The sequence below is a fragment of the Chrysemys picta genome, chromosome 1 (genome assembly GCF_011386835.1).
Source record: "Chrysemys picta bellii isolate R12L10 chromosome 1, ASM1138683v2, whole genome shotgun sequence".
Taxonomy (NCBI): Eukaryota; Metazoa; Chordata; order Testudines; family Emydidae; genus Chrysemys; species Chrysemys picta.
This window is the reverse complement of record NC_088791.1, coordinates 185,016,155-185,043,944: the sequence shown is the minus strand read 5'-3', so window position 1 is coordinate 185,043,944 and position 27,790 is coordinate 185,016,155. Positions and strand designations below refer to the sequence as shown.

The 27,790-nt window shown below is 39.7% G+C and overlaps 1 long non-coding RNA gene across 1 annotated transcript in view; it reads left to right on the top strand.

The window, feature by feature from the left end:
- The window catches only part of LOC135977132 (uncharacterized), a 110,702-nt gene extending 103,611 nt beyond the window's left edge, over nucleotides 1-7,091 (top strand). Inside the window, exon 3 of the long non-coding RNA XR_010594484.1 lies at nucleotides 6,779-7,091. This is a non-coding gene — a long non-coding RNA (uncharacterized LOC135977132). The remainder of the gene's footprint in view (nucleotides 1-6,778) is intronic.
- The last annotated feature ends 20,699 nt before the right edge of the window (nucleotides 7,092-27,790 follow it).

Below are 27,790 nucleotides of genomic sequence, written 5' to 3'. Positions count from 1 at the left end.
TTCTCTGAAGTGAAAGTAGCTCTATCATTTTGACATTTAATTCTGTTTCTCTTTTATAAATGTCTTATAAAAAAAAGAATCATTTAGCATCTGTTATGCTATCTACAAACATCTGTCTCAGTTAGCCATTGTTAAAAAAGGCACAATACGCTAAAATTCAGTTGACTTTTTTCCTCTTCTTAAATCAATAATTAAATCAATTTGTGATTTAGAGTTTCTGCCATAGCAATAGTTTATTGAAGATTTAATGAGTTCACCCACTTAGACTGGATTTACCAAGGGATCTTTCTTTTCCCTACTACCAATATAAGTGAACAAATAAAAACGTAGTGTCTGTGTCTTGGTTCCATGCCTATTCATAACACTTTTCTTTTTCAACATTTCCACATTATCATTTGGGAGGTGGGAAAGAGATAAGTGTGGCATTTTAATATTGTTCCATATAACAAATATTATAAGGGGAAAACGCGCAAACAATATAGTTGTGCTCTTATAAATCTTGAGGAGAATCTCTTAAGGTAAGTGTGTAGTTTCCTTGCTCAACGTTAAACTATAGAAAGCCACTCAATCTATGCTCTAAGTAATTTTATGACGAAACAGTTACACACCTGAATAAGACATGTTGAACTCAAGAGGGCAGATCTTCAGCTGATGTAAGTTGTCATAGCTCCACTGATCTCAATTAGGCAAAGATTTCACCCAAGATGACTAACTAATTCAGCAGAAAAAATATTCATATACATGTATCAGAGGGGTAGCCGTGTTAGTCTGAATCTGTAAAAAGCAATCTGTAAGAACCCATGAAAGCTTATGCTCCCAATACTTCTGTTAGTCTTAAAGGTGCCCTCTGTTGATTCATATACATGTATCTTCTGTCATGTTGTCATGAGAAGAACTTTGCAATGGATTTATACATATATATATATATATATATATAAATTTTCAGACAGTTTCATTTCAGAGCGCTGAAGTGAATTTTGTGATCCAAATTAATCTGAATAATCAAATCTAAAAAAAAAAAAGAATATTTGGAGGATTGATAGTTGATCATATGTTTCACATTAGGCCAATCCTCTGCCAAAGAAAGCTTGCTATATATAGAAAGCCATTGTAGAATTACCTTCTCCCAAATGTGGTAGAAAGAAACTGCAGTTTTGGAAACAACTGATTAGCTAGTACTGGGAAGACATGTGTGTGGAATTTCCAAGTACTTCAGAGGGACATTCTGGAGTATCTGGAGATAAGCTATTTGGTGATAGCTGTTTGATCTCATTTGTATAACTGATACTTATGTTGTTACATAATTATCTTAACTACTCTATATAGCATCATACATCCACAGGTGTATTACTATTTATATAGAACAAATGCCGTGCGCAGTGCTTTACAAATAGAGCTATGCAAATTGTTCACAGTTAACATTTAATTACTGAATTTAGGCCTTTATTGTGAACAGACTTTGATTTTTATGCATGGTTCATTATACAAAATTATATGACAAATGATTTGTATGAGAATATTTCAGCCACTGGATTGCTTGCAAATTATGTTTTAACCAAGATTTGTACTCCCCCATCTGTCCAAAACTCTCCCAGTCCAAGCTACTGAATTGATGCTCTATAAATCTTACCTTAAAAACTTCACTTTTTTTCTCGTATCTATGCTTTTACATATCTTTCTCCTGTTTAGTCCTCCTTTCTATTAATATCACTATTACTTTTTTGCTTATTTTCTAGTATAAGTAAATAATGGTATTATTGTACTCTAGGAATAGATTTAACTAAGTGCATTGTTCTGAGTGCCTCGCTTCTCAGTTTGCAAAGGACACAGACTATTGCCATGTTTATCACTATGTTGGCATGTAACCGTGGATATTGTGCATTCACAAGGAAAATTACACATATGACACTTTTCAGGGAGTATAGCATAAGTATGTAATCAGCCATTAGGAATTTTATGGACGAGCTTGAACGTGGCAGACAAATCGAACGATAGCTATAGATCATGTGCTGCACACTGTCCATTCAGGCTCAGTGCACAACTCTCAATGATCCCTGTTTTCTAATGAATGAAAGGTCTGCTGCAGATCGCATCAGTGACACTTCTCTGCATTTGCAGTTTTGTTATCATCAGATAGTCTTACTTCCAAAAATGTATTGGGTGATTTTTGAAAGAACAGAATTAATTGTAATGGTAATTCGGTTCATGCACTGCCCCTTTCCTTGAACTGATCGAAAGAAAAAAGCTAGTGACAGTGTTTTTGATTTGACAAGCTAATTGAAGTTGTACAATAAGTAACTGTGATTTCATAGGACACAGAGGTTAATGGAGTATGCTTTCCTGCAGTGGTACAATGTCAAAGATTTTTCGTTTCTGCAATCAGTTTGACTACTCCTATTTGTTTGCATAGTCATCTTATTCAAATACCTACAGCACTTGGGAGACCATTTTTGTTAAGGTGATCATTAGATCAGACAGTTGTTATGGAATATGTGGTTAAGAAACAGTACAACAATATGGTCTTGTTCCGTTAAAAAATGTCACTGTTTCATTAAAATGCAGGTGTTTGTTTCGAATTAGTAAAAGCCTGTCCTAGCATTCTCTAGGCTATGTTTTGCCCACAGTAGAACAAAATAATGATTTTAATATAATATAGATGTCCTAGATTGAAAATTAGATTACATTTTTTTTGGTATTTTAAAGTGAAAATTGATATTCAGAGACATTTTTTATCTTGTGTTTTCTTACCGAGAAAGTTGAAATTAAACACCGTAAAATTTATATGGGTTCTAAAAGATAGAAGGACATTTTAGAATTGACCAAGCTGCACTTTATATTGTTTGTAACAACTGTAATATGAAAATGTGTCCATTTGAAACTAGTCTGACCCCATTAATTCTGTCAGCCATAAATAATGACTTATTTTCATTACTAATATTTTGAACTGGTGACCAAGAAGTTAAAGGCTCTTTTAACAGACTGTTAATTAATTATTAATTATTATTATTAGTAGTAGAACAGTATTTTAGATCTATGCTGTGAGCCTTGCACCTGATGCTTTACATATAGATGTGAAGATAAGACCTCAGTCCTTTATGTGCTTATGATCAACACAGATAATATGGTAACCAAATATGATATTTTTTGTGATTTGACATCACAATATTTGTAATTGTTCCTGCTGATATGTGACTTTATTATGACAAATGTACAATAATAACAGGCTAATAATAGAAAATGAGGTGCTTGTAGTTTAGTAAGGCTTTCTTGATCTATACTGATTTCATGTTTGGGCTAGAGGATTTCTGCCTAACATGGGAATTTCATGGCTGTTAGCTACCCAAGTTCTTCTTTAGAAACATAACTCTCTGCAGCAAAATAGTCAGAGTACTCAATAAACTTAAATCAAACATTTTTTTAAACATAAATGGTACCCAGGAGAGAATAGCAGAGGGAAGGGAATGGGATACAAGATAAGAGGAAAGACAAAAGCTGTAAGAATCTGTTTCAAGTAAACAAGATCCCTAACCCTCACAAAACTATAGCTTTTCCCCAGGAGAATGTCATCTGGAAAGTGGCTAATTTTCACATTTTATGGGGGCACTGTGCTAGAGAGGAGAATGGGACAGAAGGAAAAGACTAAGAATGCATGGAATGAGTAACATATGGTCCTACCTTCATCCTTCCAGGACTTTGTCTTCTTCCACCACCCAGCAGTCCTGACTTGTTATATGCCCTCTTACTGATGGTTCTTGACCCTGTTGGCCCACTGCTGGGATCAGTAGTTCATGGCAGCAGCAAGAAAAGACTGGCATGCAACTGGCTGTCAGAAGGCTGGAGGGTGAGGCCATCAGCACTGAAATAGGTGGCAAATTTTGAAACACTTAGGCTGCTTGGAACAGATTGTTGCAGTGATGAATGGGAGCATGGAGCTATGTAGAAGATAATAGTACAGGGGAGGAGCCTAGTTCCTGTGGGAGAGGAAGGCAAGCCTTCTTTGGTGGCAGGAAATTAGAAAGGCTTAGATGCTGAGAACAACTGTACAATACTCCTCTCTGGTACCTTAGGGCAGAACACTGAGAATGAGTTTTCATTCCCAGTAATCAAAGGGTTAATTTGGGTTTCCAAAGAATTGGCCTACAGGCTAGTCATGAAGGCAATATTGTCCTTGTGAAGGAAACAAGTATCATTACCCGTATTTGGCAAACTGGACATTTTCCTGTTAGCAGGGAGCCATTTTAGAAATTCCTAATGCTCAAATATATCTTCATTATGAAATCATCTCTATAAAGTGGGGTTTCAGGATACCCATCTCTACTAATGAAAACTGCAAAAAAGGTGAGAAAAAAAGTTGACTTTTGGTAACTTGGGAGCACAATTTCCACAGATTTTCATTGGGAATTTTGCTCCTAAGTCACTTAGGCACCTCCCTCCGTTACCACTGCCAGTGCCAGGCAACATTCAGATTCATAAAGCTTTGAAATAGTGACTGGGAAGTAATTTACTCTTAAAATATCATTCATAAATGTATGCAACCAAAGACTTGCAGTCTCAATCATCGACACAATGAAGCATAAGAACATTTTATAAAAACGATTATGGTAAGATACTTGAGATATAATATACAGATTAATTAATTTTTCATCTTAAGCACAGGAACAAAAGATTGTTTGTCATTCTTCTGGACTCTTAGAAGTCTTGGGGCTCTGACAAATATTATACCTGCTTCTGAAAATAGCTTGACTAGAAAAAAGTATTGTTATTTTTCCCTTTAGTTTCATAATCAATCACTAAATGTAACAGTACTCTCTCCTCCAAGTAGCAGTATCCCATCAAATTAGTCAGAATACAGAAATCTATTTTTGCATGTGTAGCTACTCTTGAAAAATGATGTTTTTAATGAGAAATAGGCTTCATAGGTTTACATTCTGGTTTTGTATTTTCATGCTTATGGAGAAGTCTGTCTGTTTTCCCACTGCACATTTGATTTGCTTGCAGCCCCTAAAAGAGCCCAATGGGAGAAACTGGCTTCAATGACCCAAATTTCAAGGAAAAAATAGCCCCGGATATATGGACTATATGAAAGTGTGTAATCTAGGCCCTGGAGCCACAATACAGGCAGCGTTTCAATACCCACTTTACTACCTACTTCATGTATAATTTTGGTGAAGCAATTAAACACTCTGGGTGAAATCTTAGCCCTGCTGAAGTCAACAGCAAAATTCCCATTGACTTCACCAGGGGCAAGATTTCATCCTCTGCTTTAGTTTCCCTTGCTACAAATGAGGAAAATAATGGGGTTCATAATTACCTCATAGAGGTGAGGAGGGTTAATACTTGGACAATGTTTTGGCAATATATAGGCCTATATCATAGAGGCAATCTGCTCCTGTGTTGCTATGGAGGCAGTGACTTACTGAAGTATTTTTGCCTTTTTTCATTAAGTGATGCTTTCAGTTTATGCCTTAACCATGAGTACGGCTTTTTGGTCTAAAATCTAGATTTCAAATGATTTCATTTGAGGAGATCTATAGTAAGTGGCCCTGATCCACCAATCTTCACATGTGTGATGATTATCCCTTCTTCGCTGTACATTAGATCCCTGAAATCCAGAGCACACATTCTACAGAATTAAGATTGGCTTCTGGAAATCAACCACTGGGATTATTTTATCTATGGTTTGGACTTGGAGAAACCCAGAAAAAATTCACCGGAGGAAGCTAGAAATGAGTTAAATAATGAATAGATTTTTTTTCTCCTAATAAACAATGACTTTGCTTTCCAACATTTTGTAGCCATGTATAAATCATTGTTTGTACTCCAGCTTAGAAGTACTTTGAAGCAGTTTAATGTAGTAGTCTCCGTTAAACTTTGTGTTCATATTTCTTATTCCGGAAGCACCCTATTAGTGTGCTGCTCTTAATATGAGGAGGGGTTATGCTGAAGTTTTGGCTAGTGAGAAATCATGCCAAAGACAAATGCTTCAGGTAAGAGTGTCAGAACGTGCCTGGTGCTTTGGGGTGGGGTGGGGGGGGGAATAATCAGGAAATAAGCCAGTGTGTTTAAAAAAATATATCTTAAAAGTATTTATTGACTTCTGCTTCTCTGTTGGATTGTTCAGCATGAGATAAACATCTGACTAATGAGTTAAGTATTTTCTAATAATTTTGTGTTCCTGCAACATATTATAATACTCTTGTAATTGTTTATTAAAACTTTCATCTATTAACAAGTTTCAATGTACCCTTACTTCAAAGTGCTATAACTTAAAATTGCAAAATAAATACATTAGGATTCATATTATGATTGACTTTATGCCTCTTAACTGCACTAATGGAAAGACATTAATAATTGTCTTCTGCATGAATGAGATACATAGTTATTACCCTTGCATAAATTCAACCCTGTATTGTAAGACATTTGTAAATAATTTGCACAGAAACTCCAAACCAATACGTTTGTCTAGCTATTTTCTGAATATAAATGAATATTAAAATTTACTCTATTTTTAAATCAATCTTAATAGTCAGAATTTTATAAGGCGAGCTGGTACTGATCCCTATATTCAGAATGCCTAATATTTTCAATTTCGAAGGATTGTTGTGACCTTATCTTTGAGAAGTATTAGCACCTTCATTATTTGCCTTTGGTATTCAGGAAGGAGAAACTTCTCAATCTATAAAGGTGCCTTTTCTTTTCCCCATGAAATTCCACTCATATTTAGCTGAATTTTAAAGTGTTAAAAATTATAATTTCTCATACTCTGCTTTGTTCCTAGGGAAAAACATTGACTGGTCTAAATAGCCTACCCTGTGCCACCGCCAAAACATCTTGGAGGTGCCAGCACACCCATAGTGGGAGCAGGAGGCAGAGAATAAAGCTGGGCTTCCCCTGACAAATCCTACCTTCTTGCTAGGACCCAACACATGGTCCTAGTGTCCCAGCATCCTTCAGGAACATCCTCTGGGGAAGGGGCTCCTGTTCCTCCCACAATGGAGAAGAGAGAAATCTAGCATGGGCCCACTGATTGCCCTTTGAATCCTGGCACATGGCACCAGCAACATAAACCCCCAGAATAACAACCTTCTCCCTTTGGTAAGTAATAGAGTTGGTCCTATAGCTCACGTGTTAGACATTTGTACTGCAATAGTCTTGTGTCTTTAGAGGAACCTACAAACCGTATTATTTCTCTCAATTACCCAAGAGAGGGCCGGACAGTATAGAGCACACGGTTTTGGGAAAATTTGGGACTGAGAATGTGTTGGGGTCACCTTGCTGGTTGTAACCAAGGCTGGTGGAAACCAGAGTGGGGCTGTCAAGAGGCTGCTGGTGTCAGAGCTCCTGACCCAGGGCTGTCTAGACACTTCAGGGTGTGATCTGTATGCTTGTAGGCTAGTTGTGAGCATCACAGGCTGGAAGCTACAGCACAGTTACAGGGAAAATGGTGACACAATCCATCACAGGTCTGGATTGCACCCTGAACCTAGTAACAGGGTCACCTTAATTGTTTTCACCTGTTTGGGAGGCTGCCACCAGCCCTTTCTCTTTTCAACCTGGTCCCAGACAGCCCATTGCTGCCTTCCCCTTGAATAAGAGTAAAAAGGGTTGAAAAGGAAGGGGGATTGGCCCCTGCTATACCACATGTTAGGAGCCCGTTACCCAGCTTTTTTCTAATCCTCTTCCAATCCATTTCATCCAATCACTGTATCCATTCCATAATGAGTACCTGCCCTGGGCATATGCCACAAGGAGGCTCTGGTAATTAGCTTAGCTGCCTCCCTCCCACCTGCTCTGGGTTCCCATATATTTGTCCAATTCTTTCTTTAATATTGGACAAAAATATATGCGCGCACCTGTCAGATAGGTGTACCCCGTCCTCACTGAATAACTTGGTTGCCCAATAATATCTGTCCAGGTGAGTAATTACCAATCCCCTGATTATTTGGTTTGAAATGTTGCAATGGAGTATATGTGGGGAGCTAGAAAAGCCTGCCTGGATTGATAAGGCTAGAGGTGGCTAAATATTTATACAACCAGCACATACTGTTGTTTCCAAAACCCCAACAGTTCCCTCCTTAAAAAGAGATTCAAAAGTTAATCAGTGGTTTCGCATGGTGACTTAATCAAGTGGAAAACCTGCTCTGAGCATTCCTGAGTTTTGCAAAGTTGAATTTGCCTTTTTACACACTATATTTTCAATTCATAAAGCTGTAAAAATGATTGGGAATAAGAGAGAGTCATTCAGCATATTGAAGTTTATCCATTTTAATACATCATTTCCTTCTAATTGCTTCTTGATTGCATAGCTGTGTTTGCCTCAACAAGCTTGCCCATTAGGCCATTCCAAAAGTGTATTAGCCGACTGTGTTTAAAAGTGCTTCTTGACATCTGCTCTACATTTGTTCTTTTTGTACCTTGTATTTCTGTCACTCATGCTGTCTGAGATCTCTGCCTGATTTCAAACTGTGCTGTTAAGGATTTTAAACATTTCTAATTTATCATCTCCATCAACCTACATTTTAAGCGTATTGTAAATTAGAATTCTAATATTCTTACTTTGCCAACTAGATCAGAAATTACTTTGCATGATCTGAGTTCTTGCACCTTTCATCGTTTTTCTGTTTACCTCATTTAAATGCTTGGTCCTGGTCCTATTGTATTCAGTAGGGCTTTGTTTTGTTTTATTTTTGTGTGGGGTTTTTTTGCTATGAGCAAGCCCTGAGTGTGAAAACAACAAAGAGGAAAGTGTTCAGTCAGGGGCCACATGCTAAATGGGATTTTTCAAAGGAGCCTAAATCCCATGGGATTTGGTTGCCTAGCTCCCTTAGGATGCTTTCAAAATCTGTGATAATGTAGGAAGACAAGAAAAATGAGATAGGGTGCCCTAGTGTCTAGCACACTGCATTGGGACTCAAGAGACCTAGGTTCTGCTCTAAATGATATTTGTAAATATGTGGCTATATGCATAAACTAATCTCCATCTTTAGTTGTTTTATTTCCCTACCAATTGATTAGGTGTAAAGTTTATCAGTCATCTAGAATCCAAGTTCCAAATCCTCCTTTTTTCCTCTTTTAAAAATAGCTGCTCTGGGACAGTTTCCTATCCATCCACACCCAAAACTCCCATCGAATGCGATTATCAGACCTGTATGTATTTAACAATGAAAGGATTGAGCCTACACTGTCCTACATTTCTTCCCATCTGTGGAAACACCAATCATTATGCAAGATGGAGTTCTAAAAATACTTGGAAAAATTCAAAGCAAATTTCATCTTTCCTTTTTGATTTTGGAATGCATTGACATTATCTGTGAATTCCTTAACCGAACCCTGTGATTATGTCACCTGACCCCAATGGATTAAGTCATGTTTTTTTTTTTCAATAAAACTATTACTGCCTGAAATATCCTGTGACTTACTATCCATTTTTAGTGAAGTGAAAGCAAGGTAGCTAAGTGTTTCAGTCTCTGCTTGCTCCTTATTTACTACCCCTCCATACTAAATAGAAGACCTTTACTTTCCATAGTTATTGTCTTGCATCTCATGTACCTATACATTTAGCACTACATCAATACACTACATCATTTCTTTACTGATACGTTTTTAGCTCAGAGTGTACGTTTGCATTTGAGTTAGTTCCTAAAACGATGACGCTCAATACAAGTGGTAAGACAACTCTGAGCAATGTGGATTTTGTGCTCTCAGAGCTCTGAATGTAAGAAGCTATGTATTGTGTAGCTAATCCCAGATATATCCTCTTCTTAAAGGGTTTGACAAATAACAGCCTCATTTCATTTGATAGTTCCTACCCATATTGTGACTGGCTGCTTATCATCTGATGGGATTTCTGCCAGGTTTGTAAGGTTAGGTCAGTGTGTACAGTATTTGATGTGTTTTTACTGTTTCGATTTGCTCTTGATGTACACTGTTATAACCTTTTGTATACTGGTCTGAGAGGAACTTCACAATTCCATGAAGTGTCTTGATACCTTATTCCATTACCTAATGTACAATTGAGCCATTTTCCATAACTCTTGGTGACATTTACTATTTTCAGAAAACCCTTGCATTCAAAACATAATGTAAGTGACCCTTCTGATAGACAAAATTAGATGCTGCAGGCATGGAGACTGTACTATTTGAATTTGTTCATATTTTATCATTATCTGGGATATCATTTGATGGGTGATAGTTTATGTTAATATCAGGTCTGCTACGTCATAGTAATTTGGTGATGTTGAACATTTTTTCATAAGAAACATTGTGCATTATATACCTTGTTTGTTTAAGTGAATTTTGTGACCCGCATATGCGTCTTACATAGCCTCGTGCTTCAGGTGAGGTTGTAAGAGATCGTTGCCTCTTACCACTGTATGGTCAGCGTCTTCTCTCCATGTGCTTGTAGCTTCTATGAGAGCAATCATCCATTGTATATAGTTAGTTAAATTGTCCTCTTATTTGTGGATGTAGCTGGGCCCACCCTGACTTTGTCAGGGGACTATGCCCCATGTCCCAGGGTTTAAGAACTGTGCTTCATGCCGTCGTTTGCTCTTGATGAGCGAAGAGCACAGCCACTGCCTCTACTGCTTGGGGGAAGCGCATCTAGCAATATATTGTGATAGCTGCAGGTCCTTTTCATCACGAACCCATGACGCTTGTCTCCTGCACCTCTGCAAATTCCTCATGGAGGAAATACTCCATCACTATGTAGCATCTGATCCTGGACCCACAGAACTAGTGGTGCATGCCCCACCCTCTACCTCCCACCCATATCCGGCACACCACCAAAGCACAACGAGGGCAAGAAGGAGAGCTGCAAGCGCTCCCATCTGATGATCACTGGACTACAAGCACCAACAGCCCTGCTGATGGCAGGCTTTTCCGCGGAACAGCTGTCATTCTCCCCGGGGTCCCAGAGCAGCTTGGTCTTCTGGGTGCATCAGCTGCACTAGGGGGGATACCCCCAGTCCTGCTGCAGTGGTACACTCCTGGGGTGCAGTCTGTCCCACTGCTCGTACCCACCTCTGCCAGCCTTGCACTACTCCATCCATGCCCTTCTGCTGGAACTCTCCAGCTCGGACCCAGAGGCAGACCTGATGGCATCATCCTCTCCAGATGAAACACTGATTTCCTCCAAACCTCTCATCTCCTGATGATCATCACCAGAAAGGTATGGCACAGCACTCCTGTCCCTACTGCTACCCTTACCACAGATGCCTCCCTAGCTGGATGGAGTGCACACCTAGATGGCCATGCCGTGCACGTGATGTGGACTCCATCGGAGGCACACATGCACATCAACATCTTGGAGCTGCATGCAGTACGCCTGGCTTGCCGCACATTCCTGCCTCTTCTCTGCGATCAACACATCCAGACACTCTCGGACAATACTGCAGGAGACCATCTGCCTCTGGAACTGGTGTATATGCCACAACATCATGCCCCATATGGCGTAACTTTCAGGGATGCAGACCTTCTGGCGGATGCACTCAACCAGACCTGGTACCTCAACCATGAGTGGGAGCTCCATGGTCCGACTGTTACCAGGGGTTTTCAGAACCCCCAACAGGAGCAACTTAACTATTTCATTCCAGATGGTGTAAGGAATAAATCAACAGGAACACAACAGTTCTGTCTGATAAGATTCATGCAAGTAAACATACTCTATCTAAAACTACAGTTTATTAGATTTAAGCACACCCAAACATAAGCAATAGGATTAGAACATACCAGGTATTTACCTAACATCTGGAATGGTATTGAGTAATTAGCACAGGGCTGGCCTTACCATGAGGCGAACTGAGGCAGCTGCCTAAGGTGCCAGACTGTGGCGGGGAGCACCACTAGGACCCAGAGTGTAGAAAATTGTGTCTGCTGCTGGTGCGCATGTATTCGCTCTACTCTAAATGCACAGAGATAGTGGAGTGCTGTGCTGGAGGAAGGAGAGCACAAGAGATATAACAGGCAGGCAGGAGCTGCTGGGAGAGAGAGAGAGAGAGAGAGAGAGGAGGAGGAGCCTCTTATATATCTCTCTAGCACCCCCAGGAGCCTGGACTGATTAACACCAGCTCCTCGGGGAGCTTCCTGTTTCCTGATGCTTCCCTGAACCCACTTGAGGAGAACAGGCAGTCAACTGAAGTAGTAGGAGCCAGTTAGGCCCTTAAGACGCTGATATCTTCCCTCACTCAGGCCCTGCTACCAGCCTGCGTATTTGTCCCCTTCAACTGAGTGTTGAGAGCAACTATAGCTGGCACAGAACAGCAGTCATGAGTGGAAGAAGAAAACGCCCCTCTGAGGCATCATTCAGAAAAAGAAAGAAAGCAAAGGAAGCTTTTCTATCTAAGCAGGAAGGAGCTCTTCTGAGATACATAGGCACAAATGTTCATGGTGAGCTTTCCGGCCCCAGTGAGGATGTGAGTGGTGAGGAGATGCCTGATCTTCCAGTTAGTCAGAGTGCAGGTGACCTGGCAGCTACTGCGGCATCTGTATCTCCATCTGAAATGGATGTAACCATGCATATTCCTGAAGAAAAGTGTAGATCAGAGAAGTGTGTGGTGGAGGTGCAAGAAACAGCTGCTGCTGAGTTTAGTTCCTTAAGTCTAGATGATGCAGGACTGTGGACCCACTTGAGCAGTAGCCTGAGGGACTTCCTTGTACTGCATGGGCCACGGCAAGTGAAAAACTTCATGTTCCACAAAGACAATGAAAATAGATGTTTCCATCCAAAACATTACTGGCGTGAAATCCCCAATGGTGACAAAGTGAAGAGGCCATGGGTTATGTACTCAAAAACCCAGAATGCTGCATACTGTTTTGATTGCAAACTCTTCCAGTCTAATGTTCCAGCCACATTGGGTTCTGCAGGAACAAAGGACAGGAAAAATCTGGGTAGAAATCTGGCATGCCATGAGAAGGCAGCAAATCACCAGAGAGCATTCCATTGGTGGAAAGAGCTTGAGATGACACTAAGGTTAAAGGCCATCATAGATGATCAGCATCAAGAGAAGATTGCATCAGAGTCTCTTTACTGGCAAAATGTTCTGAAAAGGCTCATTGCCATTGTGAGAATGCTTGCTACCCAAAACCTAGCACTGTGTGGCACTTCAAGTCAGCTGTATGTGCCAAACAATGGAAATTTCCTTAAAATTGTGGAGCTGATTGCTGAGTTTGATACTGTACTCCAGGATCATCTAAGAAGAGTCACCACCCAAGAAATGTACACACACCACTACCTTGGAAAAACAATTCAAAATGAGAGCATACAGTTACTGGCAACAAAAGTCAAACAGAAGATTGTGGCAGATCTGAAGTCAGCAAGATATTACTCTGTTATTCTGGACTACACCCCTGACATCAGCCATACAGAATAAATGACGTTAACAGTGCATTTTGTAACAACAACAGGACCTAGTGAAAATGTCCCTGCAATGGTGACTGTCAGAGAGCATTTTCTAGAATTTATTGACATTTATGATACTACAGGGGTTGGTATAACAAATGTGCTTCTTAAAAAGTTGGAAGATACGGGAATTGCGATAGATGACATGAGAGGTCAGGGCTACGATAACGGTGCCAACATGAGAGGAAAGAACAGAGGAGTGCAGACACAGATCCGAGAGTTAAACCCTTGAGGTTTTTTTGTCCCATGCAGTTCTCATTCATTGACTTGGTGGTCAGTGATGCAGCATCAGCTTCTAGTGAGGCTGCTGAATTTTTTAATGTAATCCAAAGCATCTATGTATTTTTCTCTGCATCAACTCATCGATGGCAAATTTTGAAGCAACATCTGGAAACATCCTCTCTGACACTGAAACCACTGAGTGTCACGTGATGGGAAAGTCGAGTGGAGGCAATAAAGCCTATCAAACACCAAATTGGGAAGATAGATGATGCCATAGTTGCCATTATGGAGGATAATGCTATGATAGGAACTGTTCCTGGTAGAACAGTGTCAGAGGGAAATGGAATCACCAGAAATGTACATAACTTCAAATTTCTGTGTGGCTTAGTGTTGTGGCATGACATACTCTTTGAAATAAATGTTGTAAGTAAGAGACTCCAAGGTGTTGACCTTGATATATCTGGACCAATGGAACAACTGGACAAAGCAAAGTCATACCTATAGTCTTACCGGTCAGATGAGGGATTGCAAAATGTTCTGAAGAGTACACAGAAGTTGGCAGAGGAACTTCACACTGAAGCTATTTCCCCACCCATTCAAGAATACAAGAGTCACCAAAGAAGAAGACGTTTTGATTATGAGGCACGGGATAATCCCATAAGAGACCCCAAACAACAATTCAAAGTTGAATTCTTTAACCAGGTGCTAGATTGTGCAATACAGTCAGTTGAAGAATGTTTCATGCAGCTCAAGGAACACAGCAGTATATTTGGGACGTTGTATGATATTACAAAACTACTCACTATATCTGAAGAAGACCTATACCGTCAATGCAGGGCACTAGACAGTGTTGACACATGATGACATGCGCGATATTGATGCGAGTGATTTAGGTGATGAATTGAAAGCCCTTTCAAGATACATTTCAGCAGGATCAACTCCAAAGGCTGTTCTAGAATATATGTGCACAAATAAGATGACCACCCTCTTTCCAAATGCTTTTGTTGTTCTGCGCATACTTCTATCACTTCCTGTAACAGTTGCCAGTGGAGAACGCAGCTTCTCCAAGCTGAAATTAATAAAAACACATCTACACTCCACAATGACACAGGAGAGGCTGGTCAGCCTTGCAAGCATCTCAGTGGAGCATGAGCTGGCCCAGACTGTAGACCTTCAGGAAGCAGTTCAAATCTTTGCAACCAAGAAGGCACTGAAAGCACCACTTTGATTATTCATACAGATACAAATGCCAGTGTTTACTATGCAGACAAGAAAAGTTACATTTGCTGTTCAGGCGTTTGAAAGTGAAGTGTTACTTACCATTTTTGAACAAGGCATTTTAAGTTGTTAGTTCTCCTTTATTGGGGTAGGTAGCAGAGCAGTACCATGAGAGAAGTAGAAAAGGAAGAAGGCAGAATTGAGACCTTTCATAATTTTGGCCCAAGAGAGGGGGCTTGAGGGTGTCCTTTGAGCTCCCCGTCTCAGGTGCCAAAATGTTGTGGGCTGGCCCTGAATTAACAGCAGGTTTGAAGTGGCCAGTTGCTCACCCACTGTGGAGAAAAGGTGTCAGAAAAAATGGCTCTCAAGATAGCTTCAGAGGGCTGCTCCCAAGTACACTCTATTAACTAATCTTTTATAAGTAACTTCTACAAAACACATAGGTCATAATGACCCCAACTGTATCATCACTTTTCTAACTTTCAATATACTTTTAATATCAGAGGTATCTAGACTCAAGATTTTCCAACCACCAAGGTTCTCAGTCTCAGTTGTTTACTTGTTTGTCCCCTCCTCCCATTCTGATTAGCATAAAATGCATGTTTGACACCCATTCACCATATGCTTCTGCACAGTAGATGGGACTCCACATGGGCATGTTATGCCGTGAAGTGGAAGTACTTCACCTCTTGGGCGCAATGCCATCCCTTTCAGGATCTCTCTATGCCCATCATTCTAGACTACCTCTTAGAGCTTAAGAACTCAGGGCTCACACTTAGCATGATCTGTGTTCACCTCGTGGCACTCAGTGCCTTCCTCCCTCCACTGGATGGACACTCAGTGTTTACTCACCCTATCACTACACAGTTTCTGAAAGGCATGATGAACTGCTTCCTGCCAGTCCATACACCTATCCCCTGGGACCTTTCTGCCCTCACCCAGATCTCCTTTCAAACCACTGACCACATTCTCCCTCTCACATCTATCCATGAAAGTTCTCTTCCTCATGGCCATCACTTCTGCTCAGTGGGTCAGTGAATTGGCAGCCATGATGCCTGAACTCCCATATGCATCTCCCATAAGGACAAAGTTTTCCTGCACCTTCACCCTAAGTTCCTCCCAAAAGTCATCTCCAAATTCCACCTCAACCAGTCAATCCATCTCCCAATCTTCCATCCTAAACTGCATGCCACTCCCTGGATATTCGGCGAGCACTGGCCTTCTACTTTGACAGGACTTACGCCTTCTGCACCTCCCCACACCTCTTTGTGGCCAATGCAGAACGATCAAAGCAGTAAGCCTTCTCCTCACAGAGCATATCCAGATGGATCTCTAAACGCATTGCAGAATGCTGTGCATGGTCCAAAGCTGCACTACCCTGCAGGATTACGGCCCACTCAATGAGGGCACACACAACCATCTCTACCTCCCTGGCGGATGTTCCCAGGCACAATAGCTGCCTTGCATTGACCTGGTGCTCCATCCACACCTTCCTAGCGCACTACGACATTGACCAGTGGGCAGCCATGGACACGACCATGGGACGTGCCATCCTGCAGCAAGCATTACCCATCATGTTCTTGCAGCCATCTCCAAGTTGATCACTGCTCCATACTCACCCACGTTTGGAATACATATAGGGACCATCGCTTGAGGAGGAAGAGGAGGCTACTTACCTGTAACTGGAGGTTCTTCAAGATGTGTGGTCCTTATTTGTATTCCAATGCCTGCCCACTGTCCCTTCTGCTGTGGACTGTCTATTCAGCTGTAAGAGGGTGACTGAAGGCACATAGCCCCACATGGCCTCTTATAACCTTGCCTGGAGCACGAGGCAATGTAAGGCACATGTGCAGGTCAAAAGACACTGCGGCTGAAAACTTCCAGCTCTGGCTCATGGTGTGGATGTGCACCCACATTTGTAATACAAATAGGGACAACACATCTCAAAGAACCTTTAGTTACGGGTAAGTTACCTCCTCTTCCCGACCCCAAATATGGCAGTCGGTTAGACCCTGAGCATGTGGACAAGACCCACTAGGTAGACACCTGGGAAAGAATTATTCCCATCTGAGCCCTCCCTATCTAGTGTCCCATCAACAGCCATTGCAGATATTTCCTACTAGCAGTTGCAGATCAGCTACATGCCATTTTAGGCAGTCTCATCATACAATCCCCTCCATACACTTATCAACTGCCAACAAAGATGCTATTTCAGGTGGTGATTTTTGCAATGTAGAACTTGTACAGAGACACCAGGAATTGAGATTTTCAATTAGCTCTACATAACCCACTGAATACCCTTCAGATGATAAAGACTTTAAGTCACTGTGTGCTAGTGCTGGGCTTTAACTAGTGACTAAGAGATTGATCCTGCAAGAGAATGAGCATCTTAGTACTGAGCACTTTCTTTTCCCACTGGGCCAGAATGTAATATTACCCTTACACTGAACAGTACATTACACTACACATAGTCCTGTTGATTTCAGTGGGACTACTTGTGGAGAAAGGTTCTACTCAGAGATACAGCATGGCTCAGTGGTTAGTTCATTAGTCTAGGACTTGAGAGACTGGGCTTCAAGTTCCTGTTCTGCTACAATCTTCTTGTGTGACATTGGTAAATCATTTAGCTTCTCTGGCTGAGTTCCCTATCTGTAAAATGGGGATGAAAATACTTTCCTGGCTCACCGGAGTGTTGTGAGGATAAGTACATTAAAGATTATGAGGTGGTCAGATAGTATGGTGATGGAGGCAACATAATTACCTTAGACAGTGTGACTAAAGGTATCAAAATTTAGTTAGTGGGATACAGAGGCTACTCAACAGCTAAAAGTGATGGGCCTTGAAAGTGGACATCCAAATCCCATTACCAATCCAAATTCTAAGAGCCACTCTGTCCCTCCATTATAATTTTAACTACATGAGTTTATGTGGAAAATATTAATCCTGAGACTTACTAAGACACGTTTTTGCAAATTCATTTAGAGCAAAAGATTTCTGAAAGTGCCAGTTTACTCCTGTTCAAACAACAATATATATAAAATATAACCAATTTAACCTAACCTAACAGGCTTGAAGCAAATTGATATAGATGAACTGGCTCTTTGTAATGTATTAAACAATACTCTGCATTTTCTATACAAGATAAATATTGATGAAATAAACAGTACTTTGTAGTCTACTATGTGCAGATTTCTCTGAAATTTTAATGGTGTGGAAGCAACAAAGTAGTCAATGGTTCAATGTTACTATATCTCCTAATGTCATAAATGTCTTGAAATTATAAAGGAAAACAAATATCTTTTGTTCTGATCTCTTTAATTTGAAGGATGAAACCAGCAGGAAAAAAATATTTTGTGTAGAGAGAAAGTAAAACCATAGTGTGAGTGCTTTCTGTTCAGTCACCAGGAGCAATTTTCATATAGGGCCTGATTCTCCATCCCTTACTCAGCCAAAGGGAGTTTGACAACTAATGGTTATCCGAAGAGACTGTGTTAATTCAAACTTAGATTTTTTTTAAAACAAGCTGGAATGGACTTTAAGATCAAGAGAAATGTTTCCTTAATTTCTGTTTTAAATAAATAAATGCAGCTACTTTTAAATGGACAAGCAATTCCCCTGCAGCATAAGAAGCTCAGACATTTCCTTTTCCTGTTCAACCACTGGCGAAGATTCGTTGCACAAGTATTGCAGCATATGTGTGGGGCCCACCTCTTGTCCTGATCTCCAATTTTGCAGCCAAAATAAAGGTGATAGGCTTTCTTAACCATAGTGGTTATACTGAGCTTTTGTGATGCAAAAGTCACTTCACCACAAACATAGCAGAAGTTATCTGCACTGTTCACACAAATACGAGGCATCTCTGCTCACTTTGGCTAAACAGAAATGTGTCCCTTTGCAAAATCAAACACTGACAAATAAGAGAGCACGACACTGTATGATTTCTAGAGCTGATATAGGGCAATTTGTTCAGCAGAGTGATGTAAGCTTCGTTATGATTGCATCATCCATGACTTCTAGGAATAACATGATGCAATTCATATCATGTATGACACAATACCAGCTTCAGATTGCATCATTCATTGTTTTGCCTAAAAAGCAAGTACTGTCCAAACCCAGTCATAGATTTATTCATAGATCCAGTCAAAGATGTATTTTAGTCATTTCTGGTTTAAATTGAGATCCCTTCCCTTTATAACTCACTTATCCTCCACCATTCCCAAGTCCAGGGTCGTATATACTGACCCAATAGCATATCTTGAAAACTAGAGCCAATCAACAATTTTAAGCATCATTTTCGTTCTCAGTGACCCAGAATTAGTAAAGTTTGACTACATTTATTTCAGAAGTATTTTGGCTGTAGAACAGTGTTATCAGTGCCCAAACTGATTGTACGCATAGCACACACTGATAATGGCATAGCAGATGCATTTTTGATTTAATAATTTAAAAATTGATTTAATATTTTTTCATTATTCAAGCTAAGAGAAATGCAAAAGGTAAAATAGAGTTCTAAAATTTTCAGACTCAGTAATTAAAGGTTCTATTAAAGACACATTAAAGACATGTTTGTTTACAAGATTATTTTTTTAGTTAAAAATGAAAGGTAAATCAAACTAAAACTGAAGATTCCTTATGTTTAGAATGCCTTAATTAGATAAATTTTCTAAAACAATTTGAATATGGAAAGTTCTAAGTATTGTTATTTTATCAATATGTTCAAGCAATAACTTCTAAACAAGTTGTTAGAAAAGGCTGCATTTTTTTCTGTTATTAGCAAAGAAACAATTGAAGGAAAAATAAAATGACAGTGACTGCTATCACATCAATAACTAAATAACTTGATTTTGGAATTGCAAGTCAGCTTTAATGGCTACACTCTCATTTTATTGCCATTTCACTAAATACGGTGATAGACTTGTCTCTTGACACCACGGTGTTTAGTTTGATTACTGACTTAAGGGCGTGGGAAAGTTTTCTGAGTCGATTTAATAGAGTATCATTCTGGAGGGAGGAATGGTTATTACAAGGTGGGTTAAAAATCCACTCAGATGCAGCAGAGGGCACAGGTTTTGGAGTGTTTGATCAAGGCAAATGGTGTGCACAAAAATGGCCCGACACCTGGACACAAAACGGGGTTGTGCGTAAAATAACCTTCTGGGAATTTCCCCCCATTTTAGTTGTGGTGGTGATTTGGGGATTGGAGCTGGCTAATAAAAGGGTGTGCTTCTGGTGCAACAACATGACAGTGGTACAGGTTATCAATCGCCAAACTTCCAAATCGCCCAGGGTTATGAAGTTGGTAAGGGCATTTTGTTCTACAATGTTTAATCTTCAACATCTGTTTTTCTTCCAAGCATGTGCTGGGTATGGATAATAGCATAACAGATGCCTTGTCTCGTTTCCAGTTTGACAGATTTCGTGAGTTTGCACCAGTGGCTAGCAATGAACCCGAGCAGATGCCGGCCCTCCATAGAGGGTGGTTGTTGCAGTACCGAGTCAAGGACAATGCAGCTGCTGGTGCCCATTGACGATAACACATGGGACAATGGGTTGTTTCTCCCCAGTAGGGCTGCTAGGCAAGAGGTCATTTGGAAATGTCTGGGAACCCGGCTGGGTTGGGGGGAGGCAGCCAAGCAAATTGTTGGTGCCTCCTTGTGGTGGATGTTCAGTGCAGGTACTCCATAGGGAAGGCAGCCAGTGACCAGATAAATGGCCTGGTAAAGGACTTAAAAGGAGGTGCTTGATAAAGGAACAGAATAGGGGAGGGGGTTGGGGACTCCTCTGATTGGTATGGCAGGGAGCCAACCCCCACCCATTCTCATAACCCACCTTAACCCTCTTATGAGAGTGGTGGATGGTAAGGTCGAAGCCATGGGTTGGCTGGGGGACCTGGATGGAAACAAAGGGAGGCTGGTGGAAGCCCCGGAGAATTGATTTAAATAAACATGGATTTGCCTGCACTGTACACGTTATCTGCTGGGTAGTACCAGACATCTATATAATAAAGTTGCGTCCTGATTAAAATCCATAACAAGTGTCTCCTGTCCTTCTTGCGGTGTACCCAGACAATTAGTTTGATTACTGACTGAAGGCAATCTTTAGTGTGTTTTCTTAACAATTTTGATTTAATAAACTTTCTTCCTTAACTATATTACAAAGTATTACAAAGAATATTCCTTGAAGCCTGTAGTTAAGACTTCTTTTTAGCAATAGAATTTTTAAAGAATATTTTTGACATGGACAGTCTTATGATAGAAAATAAGAATCACTATTGGTATCATTTTGTTGTGAACACCACCTGTATACTATTTCCATCTCCTTCACTTTCAAGCTGTAGATACATATACAATCTACCCTAAGTGTGTCTTTCCTCCAGCTGCATTACTGTTATTTTTTCTCCAATTTTTCTTCATTTTAGATCCTATGTCTAAAGATGCTAGAGTTCAATTTTGAAATATCCTGGCTATCAAATCTCACGTGACGTCTATCACTAGGTCAGTATAATTCTCTTATAGGGACAAAGCTGGAATATATAGATGTGTTCTTCCCATGCTAACATAAATGTTCTTAAGGTCAGGTAGGGAGAATCATTTGTGAATCATGTGTCTCTAGGACTTCTAAGACTAGTTTACATTTATAAAAAGCTGTTATACTGTTCATGACAATAGCATAACCTTTGCTTTTTTAGTTTTTCCTTTCTAAAGTACACGATATACTACCACTGAGCAATACATCAGTCTGTTTCAATCAGTGAACAGGAACAGGTGGGAGGGTCTCTTGATCACTTCAGGAATTTTTTAGTGTAAACAGAATGCAATCAAGAGGGTTAACTCCAGATTCTAGTCTCTCCAACAGGTGCTGTGACTCATTCTCGTAATTATATGCTGTTAGTTCAGGTACTACTATTCCCTTATGTAATTTGATTTCTTTGCTATAGTACAAAATATAAAATGACTCACTTTTCCATTACCAATTGGTCTTTTTGTCCAAATCTTATCTCCAGGAGAACGTTTAATTGATTGGTGCTGTTTAGTTTGTTAGGCTTGTGTAATACAAATTATATGACATCCTGGCCTCCTCAGGTTCTGTGATCCACCCTCAGTAGTTTTTGGTATTATCGATGCTAACTCTCCCCTGTTTTTGCCAACTAGTTGGTTTACTGAATCACTAGAATGTTGGGACATGCCTGACACATTCAGTAGCACAGTGGGTGCACTCTCTTAGTGAACACAGGAATGATAGGAAGCAGTCAAGTTGTTAATTGCTCTCTGTTGGTGTAGTACCAGTCCAAGTGAGAAATATAATGTTTGTACTTTCAGAGCTCTCACAATCTGCCATTCAATCAATTGATCTAAAACATCAATAATTAAAATAAAAAAAATTTTTTAAAAGGAAAATAGGCCAACATAAAACTTTTGTTATTGCTAACTTGCTTGCTGTCTAATACAATAAGTATGAATGTATGAATTTTCATGCAATGTGTGAACTTACAGGGAGAGTGAAAGGTTTCACATAGGAAGCACATGGATAAAGTAATAAAATTCTCTAATAGGAAACATCTAAACTTCAACACAATTCTCTGTGAACACAAACTTTCACCTACCAGTGACAGTGGCCATTTCTTAGTGTTTCTCACACAAAAGTAGACAGCTGTTCATCTGTGATGAAATGTGTAAAATATATTTGAGAGTTCCCTTTCTCTCATTTTAAAATGTATTCAGGAGTGTTTTAATCCTTGTACTAATTCTTAACAAACAGGATCCAGGTAGCTATTTACTTAAAAGAAAGCTCTCTTGATATGGCATAATAGAAAAGAAAAATTAAAAGACCCACTAAAAAGTCTTCACATGATGTCAGCTGTATCCATTTCTTGGGGTACTGAGGCTTTAGGACCTGATAGGCTTTTGTAGCTTTATTTGTGACTGAGCAGTTTGTTTGGCAGTAACTGTTCACTGCAGACACTACTGTGATTCTGGAAAGCCTTGCAAATGTAACTTTGACAAAAAAAGACTTGTCATTACTTCAGATTATTTGAGAACTTGAATGGATTGTGGCAGTGAGCTTTTGGCTGGATACCTCTATTGTGTGGGCTCAAACAAAGTACCTGCCAAATATATTATCTTAACAGTATTCTATCATCCAAGTACATCCAGCATGATATCATTGCATTGTATGCTCCCATATTCACTGATTATAAAAAGCCATACTTCTAAATTTACTCCCCCCATTTAATAGAGAGAGGATGGGGAAAATAAATGTATGTTGTTGGTTTTTTTTCATGCTTTTTGGAAGGCTGTTGATTGGGAACTTGAGCCAGTAGGCTGTGAATGAAACATGAATGAAAACAGTAGGTGGCTAACCTATTTTTACTTAGAGTATTGATTAGTTGACAAAGCCATCAACAGGAACAAAGAATTACATTTAAAAATGAGGTGTAATATCCCGAATCATGAGATAGAAAGTAACTACATCAAGGTCTATTTCCCCCTCCTTATTGGATAGATGGCTATTGAAATCTGTTCTTCTGTGGGAGTGGTAGGGATTTTTAACATAATTATTGGTGCCATTTGAATTATGCTTCCAAATCTTCATTTTAGAAATTTGTTTCTAATGCCTGGCAGGGATATTTGTATTTGTGGGTCTGATATTTGGATTTAATTTTGTTGGCTATTTGTATTGATGTTTGGAGATGTAATCTTAAAAACAGCATAAAATCCATGAAAATTAATGATGAGAGATATTCCCATGCTAGTGTGATGAAAGTCAAACTAACTAAGAAGTGTGAAATATCCTTTTCTACCAGCTATACCAAGGTTGTGCCTGAGGTTTGGCCACAGATGAATGCAGATAGTGCATTGGCAGTACACTAGCATATCTGTGTGTCCCTGTGCTCATCCAGTGCCCCTTTCTTCCTCTCTCTCCAACAAAACTCAACTGAGTGCAAGTGGGAGCCTGCAGATCATTCCTGTGTAATGATTTTGTACCCTCCTGTGTGTTCAGGGTGCCTTGGACTCTTCTTTCTCTTCACAGAATTAACACTATGGGCCTGATTCACCTCCCATTTAAGTCAGTATTAGGATTCCCTACTAGCTCAAATGGGAGGTGGATAAGGGCCACATAAGTTAATAGGAGTTGGATCAGGTCTTATATGATCATTCCATTCTACTACTGTTGGCCAGCAAGGACGTTTTCTCCCACTACAGTCGTTCATATTCACCCAGTCTCACTTTAGTATAGTTTGACCTTCACCGTGAAATAGAATCCACACTTCACTGAAGTTAAGGGGTCTACATGAGATCAGTCATGGTCTTCTATGGACTGAGGCATGGTAATTTTGAGGGCTGTTCATGCCTATGTCAGGGATTGAACTGGCACAAACAACCTCTCTTTTGTCCCTGTACTAGTGCAGCTGGCCCATTGTATTTCCTTTCACTGTATTCTCAGTCATTCCCACGGGAGATGAATCTGTCCCTTTTAACGTAGTGAGCTGCTTCTAAGTTTTCATACAATGAATTCTTTACTTTCAGTTTCGAAGCATTCATGGCATCTTTAGTGTTTATATCTACTGTTGTTATTCAGATGCTTTTCCGTATAGCTATGACATTTTTGCTGACCCTTCTTTTCTTTCTTCTCTCTCGCGCTGAGTTGTTGAAATAGTAGTAAAAGCAGTAAATGACAAGTTTTTTAAATATGTCTGCTGTACTTGGTTTTTCTTCAGCTACATAATTAGCAATCATTCCAGTCTCCAGTCTCTTTAGACAGCTTTCAAGGTCATCTTTGTTTTCTTTAGACTCCAAAATTCTGCCTATATGGAACATTTTGTTGTTTTTCTCCTCTTCTTTCTGCATCAATGTAGAAGATTACTGCCTTAGATATTACTACTACAGCTCGTTGATACAAATTCACTCTGCATTATACACATACAAACTGATTCAGCAGTGTGCTACTCTTGGTTTCAATAGAAATCAATAGAATTATAGTGTATAAAACAGGGATTGGCAACCTTTGGAATGCGGCCAACCACGGTAAGCCCCTTAGCAGGCCAGGAAGGTTAGGCCGATTGCGGCTCCCACTGACTGCAGTTCACTACTCCAGGCCAATGGGGGCTGCAGGAAGTGGCGAGGGCCCAGGGATGTGCTGGCCGCCGCTTCCCACAGCCCCCATTGGCCTGGAGCAGTGAACTGCGGCCAGTGAGAACCGCGATCGGCCGAACCTGAAGATGTGACAGGTAAACAAAACGGCCCAGCCTGCCAGGGCGCTTACCCTAGTGGGCCGCATGCCAAAGGTTGCTAATCCCTGGTATAAAACATGAATGAGGTAGTGAAACAGGTCTTTTATCTTACCTAAAGTTAGACTGGGTCTACATAAGAAAATTGTGCTGATTTAAGTCAATTTAGTCATTGATTTCAGTAGGGCTCCCTACTGAAATGCATGGATGATTTGCAAAATTGGGGCCTAATTTAATTAAACCAGTGCAACCCCTTCAAGAGGAAACTCTTAAATCAGCTTACGAGCACCTTGCATCTATTTTAGCTTAACTCAGTCCCTTTTTGACTTAAGCTAAATGTGTATATAGAATTATAAAATTGATTTAAGACTGTCCACTCAAGAGTCTGCACTGATTTCATGCCATCAGTTTCTATAGCAATGTAGTTAAAAACAGTACTACATTTGTGTGTAGACAAGATCCCAGAGACTTTGAGTCTGAGTCTCCACTGTCTTGCACCTTGTATAGTCATTTGCATCTGTGCAAAGTGTATGTAATATGCCTTTGGTATGACTTTGGTAGTATTTTATACCTACTTGACACTCACTTTGTTACATGTATAAATGACTACATAAGGTGCAAGGTAGTGGAGAATTGGGCCCCTTGATTTTGCTGCTAACAAGTCCATTCTCGCAACTAGGCATTATGGGGACCAAAGATGTCCAGTTTCCCAAGACATATTCCATGGATGAGGATGAGGACAGACTGTTCTCATAGCCCTCCTTAAGCCTCTTGCAAGGCTGGTGGATGGTAAAGTCCAAGCCATGGGTCGGCTGGGGTTCCTGGATGGAAACAAAGGGGGGGGCTGGTGGAAGCCCCAGAGAATTAATGTGAATAAGCATGGATTTGCCTGCACTGTACACTTTATCTTCCGGGTAGTCCCAGACATCTATATAATAAAGTTGAGGCCTGATTAAAACCCATAACACGTCTCCTGTCCTTCTTGCGGTGTAGCCAGCAAAGGCTCTGACACAAATCTACTAAGCGCAGGAGATTCATAGTTACCAAACTAGCCACAAGCCCAGTTTCAGTAAGATTTATGTTCGTTGGGGAATTAATTCTTCACTATAAGAATCTTTGATTTGGTGGAGATCATCTCATAACTTCAACACCCTTCTAAGGTACTTAGTATTCTGCAGATTTCCTTGGTGATTTTTTATATATTAGAAAAGTCCCTTTTTGTGCATTTCCATAATTCATGAAATTATCTGTAATTGGGTAATTAGTATAAATACATGCAATCACATTTACAACATATAATTACAAAGTTCAATGGCATAATTGTGATGGATAATGTCATAAAGAAAAATCTATATACAGGAGCCTATATGTAAAGCTGAATACTTGTGATGTCTATTAAGTTGTTTATAAAATTTGCCCCAAAATAACACCAAAATAGTTATTCCCCATTCAGAAATGATCTGAAATTGTATTTTTTTTAAAATATGAGTTATAGAACAAAATTATTAGTACCTGAATTGGTTCTGAAACATTTTGCTAGTGATACTTTCATTTAACTCTTAAACAGGTGTCAATTTACAGACTGCCAGGCAAATCGGTGTTTAGAAGCACAGACAGTCAGTGGGTAATTGTTTCTGTCCCTACAATTCTGGAAGTTCTTTTTATCTCTGAAATCTTTACTTTCTCTAAAACTAGAATGAACTTTTTAGGTGTTCCAACTGTAAGAGTATAAGACAGCTTTTGAATCATAAAAATGTAGGGTTGGAAGGGACCTTGAGAAGTCATAAAGTCCAGCCCCCTGTACTGAGGTAGGGCTAAGTGAAGCTAGGCCGTCCCTCACAGGTGCTTGTCTAACCTGTTCGTAAATCAACAGGTTGATACATCAACAAGAACATGGAATTGGGTGGAGTAAACACAAAAAGTATTCTTTTCTTAAATAAATTAGTCATTATAAGATGCTCACAATTTCCATCCATCCTCATTCCTCACGACCATATTCCTCAACGTCAAAGACCATTCTCAAATTAGTACTGCCATCCTGTATCTGATGATACTTTGAGTATCTGTCAAATATATAAACAGTACTGTCTGCATCCTTTTGGAAAAAAATCAGCTTCTCTGTTTTTAAATGTTTTAGCCAGTGATATCTTCAGTCACCTTACAGTATTGAATTTAAGCTTTTCCTAAATACTTGAAGTGGGAAGTCTGAGTACAGCATATGGAACCGGTTTAATAAAGATGGTCACAACAGCCTCCTCATTAATTTGTATGAATTTTTCTATTCAAATTACTTTACTTGAGTCTATAAACTTGTATATGTCAGTGCACTTTGTTTAGAACAGAAGGCCCATGAAAAATAATTGTACATTGTTTATTTTTCAGGTTAAGTTGGACCATGGAATGTGACTATGATGAACTTCTGAGGAAGATATTCCTCAACTTTATGTTGTGCATGGTTTAACGGATGGGAATTCTTTTGCAATTATTTTTTATTTCACTCAGGTGCATTGTGTAAATAAAGCACTTGAGGCCAAATTCTGTTCACAGTGGAACAGGAAGTACCAAAAAAAAATGTGGAACACAAATAGACTCAAGTGTAAGTCAGATATTTACCCCAAACTAAACTCCTTGATAAATGAAAGAGAATTAATGGGGTTTGAAAATCAGTACAAATATTCTGATCCTTTAAAAATCACTCACGACCATTGTCTGACCATACTGAA